Source organism: Glossina fuscipes, unplaced genomic scaffold (assembly GCF_014805625.2).
Source record: "Glossina fuscipes isolate IAEA_lab_2018 unplaced genomic scaffold, Yale_Gfus_2 127, whole genome shotgun sequence".
NCBI lineage: Eukaryota > Metazoa > Arthropoda > Insecta > Diptera > Glossinidae > Glossina > Glossina fuscipes.
Genome location: NW_023998470.1, coordinates 823,424 through 829,423, shown reverse-complemented (window position 1 = coordinate 829,423; position 6,000 = coordinate 823,424). Strand labels below are relative to the sequence as shown.

General features: G+C 33.8%; 1 protein-coding gene across 1 annotated transcript in view; it reads left to right on the top strand.

Annotated features, from left to right (window-relative positions):
• Positions 1–6,000, top strand: part of LOC119640717 (probable serine/threonine-protein kinase clkA) — a 167,254-nt gene that overhangs the window by 61,610 nt on the left and 99,644 nt on the right. The gene's annotated exons all lie outside the window — the stretch shown is intronic.

Here is a 6,000-nt window from a genome sequence, read left to right as displayed (position 1 = left end):
TTTAGGGATAAACTCTAGAAAAAACTTAAATATTTTAAGGGAATGATAGAAGTTGCTGTGGATGTGGGGATGTATGACCACAGCAGTTGTGTGTTTGCTTTATATTGCTTCACTGATTGTTTTTGTGTATGGTTATCATTTGTTTTTTGCCAATGATGCATTTTATTAATTTGTTTTGTTTGGTGTGCTCTCGTGATAAACTAAATACACGTATATATATAATTGTAGTATGGCAGCATATGGGTGAAACAACTTCCTTTGTGGCGTTCTTTATTTTTTATTACTACTTTTTGTTTTTTCTTTGGCGCGTAGACACCATCACCGTGAACATAAACATAAAATTGAGTGATGAATACAATTTGTTTTAAATGTTTAAAGGGTTAGTGTGTATTATGATGTATACATATTTATGCGTTTTGTTTTGTATAAACATAATGTTCGTTTCTTTTATTAAAATCATTATTGTTGTACTTTTTATTAATAAATAACAGCTTTATGTGGCTTTTAATACGATTACACAAAGCGTTTATTAAATTTCAGAAAAATCTGACTGCATTTCCGGTTAGACACAAGTCAACGCGCGTTTCTTATGCGAGGAGCCTTGATTGAGCTATACGCTTGATAAGCTAAACTTTAAATTGCATGCACTTAATGAATGCTTTGTATGCAAATTTATTCAGCCTCCAACTATGTTAATCTTGCAAGTGAAATTTAATGAATATTTGAGCACAGTATTCATATGTTGGTTAAGGTAATACATCCCTTACGGATTATTTTTCCGTCCTCCTGTTGTTCACCTATTGACTTTCCGTGCAAGTGCGGTCCATCTGCCCAGTTGCCACGTTGCCTTTCTGCTCGTTGTTTTGCCTTTTTCCACACATTCCTCATCTTTCTATCCACCCTTCCATCTGCCAGCCCATCTCATCATATGTCTATTCTCCTCGCTGCGCGTCTTTTTCTAACTTAATAACAGACATCGTAGCAGCGCACTGCCAACCAGTGGCCCTGCGACATTTGGGTAACACCATCCCGCAACCGCTTTCGCAATACCTCGAAATGGGCCCCAAGGAACCGTTAGTTTTTACTTACATAGGAAAGAAGAACAGTCTAAGAAGGCATCACCGGCATCAGCAAAGTTAAGATAGCCATCTTTCCATCTGCTTGCGGATGGGAAAAAATTATATCGCTGTAGACAATTGTCAGAAGCTAGTATCAAAAAGACGATTTATCGCCGCAATCAGAAGTTGAAAACAACTTCTTGCACTGCAAAGTTGGCATCATAAAGAAAGAAAAGAACGTTCACCGTCGTCGAAAGTTGGCGTCTAGGGAAAAGGTCGAAAATGTCCGTAAATTTCTAAAAAGCGAATAGACATTAGTAATCGCATGCCAAACAGAGAGAAGAGCATGCCACAAGTCAAAATTTCCGCGGCAAGCTTTCATGTGAGACCAGCGATGTACGTATACTTGACATATGACATATGCCTTTTCCTGACTGTGAAATATCTCAACTTTTTCGGAAACAAAATTTCAAATGACGGCAAAGTCCATTTGACTGAGTAGTTAAATATATTTCTAATGCTTAGGTTTTACGACGAATCGTATATTAACATAAACACATGTATGAGAAGGGAAAACAGCTGCGCACGACTTTTGATGGAATTACTTTACGGTATTATAGCTAGAAACCATATTTATATACTATTTTTGCACAGGTTTCTTTTGCGACAAGTTTTGCTGTTTTCTAACTAAACAGTGCGCTGTTCCGTCATTCAAGTTATCTACCGCTCTGCCCGTCCCTCAACCAAGCTTTCTAACCAATTGTCAATTTTGTCTATCAATCAATCTTGATCATTTCAACCGTCCGTCAATCATTTTCTTCTCTCTCCATGTTCGTCGTCATCTTCAGAGGCAAACTTCCTAAACGCCTAAGCTATGGGCGCTTAATTCATCTGCAATATTAAACTGTGAAATTACGGAATATTTTCATTAGTAATCTCTACACGAGATATTTGCACTAAAATAGTAATCAAGACTGTATGAAAATTTAAAGCGATTTTTGCCCGATTTTTATTTATTTATTTAGTTTTTTAATTAATTTAAAGGGTGATATATAATATAAAACTTAATGAAATTCATTAAATGTATTCCTTACTTATGCAAATCACTTAAGTTAATTAAATTAAATTCCCGATCAGGGAGATAAATTATTCAGTAGTGATACTCGAAGATAAATACTTTGACTTTTGATTCCCGTTTTCCTGTAAATTTATGGTTTACAGTCCGGCAATATTTATGAAATTACTATGATATGGATAATAATATTTTTTCTTTTTATATTCATTTTGTCAAAACGTTTGCAACGGACATTAAAAAGCTTCAGAGGCCCCGCAAGTATATATATACTCTCAATCAGTATCAACTCCTCAATCGATTTACGCATGACCGTCTGTGTAAAGTCTGTTGCAAGCATCTTAATAGCCGCAAAAATCAAGCTATCTCTACTTCAAATTTGCGAGAAACATTGGAATTTCTTGCCTGCAGGTGGTACTCAAAATGGGTCAATTCGTTTGAAGCACACGTCTACAGTGGTAGATAAAATGCGAGCATCTCTGTTTTTCAAAAGGTATAAGACGTTAGCTTTCTGCCTATTACTCATAAACTACAGCAGATAAATCTACAAAAATTTGAACGGATATTCTATGGACGACGCTAAAGTACCTGTACCTTGAATTCTCTTCACGTGCAGAATCAAGCTTCAAAACTACTGTAAAATGTATGCATTCTTGGCCTATTTCAAATTCGGAGTGCATTTAAGCATATCACTCTGTCCATCTGTTCGTCTGGCCAATTGTACCCGTTCGCAAAAGTGAAGATATCACTCACAAATTTGCAAAAGAATTTTAAAATGATCCAAACCGCTCCAAGGACACGTCTACGAACATCTTGACTTTCTCTGTTTTTTGATTGTTACTCATAAAATACAACATGTACACCATAGACACTTCGGCTTTCATTCTGAAAATAGAAAAAATCACCTCAGCGCCCATTCAGTACTGTAGGGTATCAAAATTTAGTTCTTTTCCTGTTTTTTTTTTTTTACTCCTTTTTACGTATAATTAATTCGGTCGCGATCGAATATAATTTTCTTACTTGTTGTTTTTTTTTTGTTTGTGTAATACCCCGATTGTTTGTAATACTATGCTTAATAATATTGATTATTGTTATGTTTTATTGTTACTACTACTACTACTACTACTACTACTAGAAAAAAAAAGGGGAAAAAAAACATTATTTATATGTTGTTGTTGTTGTTTTTATTTTTTATAACCGTTTTTAGCAATATTAAAAATCAATTTTCATTAATCACTTTACACGGTCACTTGGCGGTTAATTAAGAGTTGCATTGAATATTAATTATTCATTATTATACTTGTTTTTCTCATTTCGCTATTTTATTAATTTTTATAATCACGTTATATTATCACACTATTCCCTCAATAGGTTTTCAATTATATTAATAAAAAATAAAATATAATTATTTGCCCTTTTTTCTCTCTGTTTAAGGGCACGATTGATTAATGATTTCAATTTGGTTGTGATTTAAAGTATTAAAGTTTCCTATATACATTTTTTTTTTTTTTTTTTAATCTGTATTCAATTAATTTATAATTTAAAAGACTTATGGACCTAAAAAAATATGTACATATATACATAAATATGTGTATAGAATCAAAGCCAAGTAGCTTGCTGTGATTTAAAATTCTTTATTATTTAAAATGAACAAATACTCTGAATATTTGAAAAGAACTTGCGAGTTAATTGACTTAAAAAGAAGAAGATCATATACATAACGTCACCCTTTAATATCGTGACATTTGCCCCTATTCACGTTTTTAAAGCAAACGCAAGAAATGTCAAAAATTTTAGAATAACATAAGCACTCATCTGATTTTAAAAACCATAGTTACATCGACAACTCTATGCGTGTGTGTTCACGCGTACATATCGCATTATCCGAGTTCTCCAATGTCAAATAGCGTCAGTATGTGGTGTGTGTTTTTACTTTTGTCGTGCTTCTCTTCTTGTCTTAACGAAAGACAAAGACTTCAGTGTGACACTCGCTTCATCTTCATATCGAATAAATCTACTTCAAATACGATACAAGTACACATGAAACGAAAGACAATATGTCATAGGCGCGTACATACATCAATTTCTCACAAAGAAAGGACAATCGCTAGAACGGAGCGAAATGCGTTCATATTTACTTTGATTGGCATTAGACAGCATGTTAAGTAAAAGGCAAATTAATGCAAAGAAAGCAAGCGCTGCTATTGATGCTTCAAGAATCAACTAGCATTTGTTGCAAGCCGCATTGTGGGATATGCAGTTACAATTGCAGCACGAATGAATCTCTGCTTAAGAATTCTTGCCATATTGTTATCCATTTTAGGTATCTTATGCGCACAAATCTGAATTTTTACAGTAATTTACTGATATTAAAGAAACTTATGGCAAACGCGTCCAGTGATTGATATCAATAAATATGCAAAGACTTTCTATAAAGTTAACCTAAATATTAAGGCTTTAGATTGAATTTAGATTGAATTTCCAAAAAACGTTGTTCGCAATCGATTTTCTGTTCGTAAACACACATATGACTTAAGCTCTACTTTGACCTCAACAGGGAGACATAAATTCATCAAATCTTTCGAAAGATTTTAGTTTTTCAGTACAAAGTTTTGTAGACGTTCAAAAGCTTTATGATTACTATACTATTGCTAGTCTTTCCTAGAGTGCGATTGCGAAGGAAACTGCGTTAAAATATTATAAAGTACGGCATTCGTGCATCGTCTCACATGAAGCGAATGCCATTCTCCATACTCTTTCAATGTTTTCGAGTGTCACTTATGTCGTAGCTTTCATTGTCATGTCAACAATAGGTCTACAATTAATGAGATATGTCGACCACTAAAGTATGCCTTAAAATTCTCACAAGATGTAATTTGGATAAGCGCCACAAACTTATAGTTAAAACATTGTACGTTTTGTAAATCAATATATCAAGATCAGCGGTGAAGCAAGGAAGACTTTGCTGGCACATACATGCTCTGTGTGAGAAAATTTCCACTTTGCACAAATGTGGCTGGACAGTGTTGATACAATAATTCAATGCGACATCATCTTCCGCCTTGAAACCACAAGTTGTCTGCATCCAGATTTTACAATTTAGGTATAAAAAATTTCATTATCATGTCGCGATAGCGCGAGGATCGTTAACTGTTACTGCCTGACCAGGCACATTTTTACGGAAAAATATTCCGATGTTACGCTTCCCAGAGCCCAGAGTCCATAACAAAGAGTGGCACGTTCTTTTTCTGAGAGCTACTCGAGCGATTTTTGGTTTCTAAATGCGGCATTTTGTCGATATTTCGAGCCATCAAGACGAAAATCAGCTCAATAGTCATTTCTTGTATTAGTATAAAGTCTTTTCCTTTTCCTTTTGATCGCTTTCCTGAGAAATAAGAAAAAAATCTTGAAATCTGATCAACACTAGATATACAAAATTTTTAACTGAAAAACCAATGCCATATAATAAGGAAAATAGTAACCACTGCTTGAATAACGAATAATAATGACGCTAATGGTTGGGTAAATGAAAAAAAAAAACAAATGCTTGCGTTAACTCACTCAGTTTTTGCGATTTTTAGTTTCCCGCACTTTTCTTCGATAGGAACCGTTAGTTGCATTAACGCGCTTTCTTAGTGATCGAGAATAATCTACTCAGATATATTCTCTCCACTATACTTCTCCATTAATAACAAGAAAGCGCTTATACGCTATTCTTTCCTAATAGCAAAAATTTAAACGAGGCATTTGTTCACTCAGTTTAAATTTAAAATAGAAAAATTTTGATTTCAAAACCTAGCTTTTTCAAATCTGTCTTTATGGTAACGTCAAGTTAATTAATTAACTTGAATTTAAAACAAAAATATATAA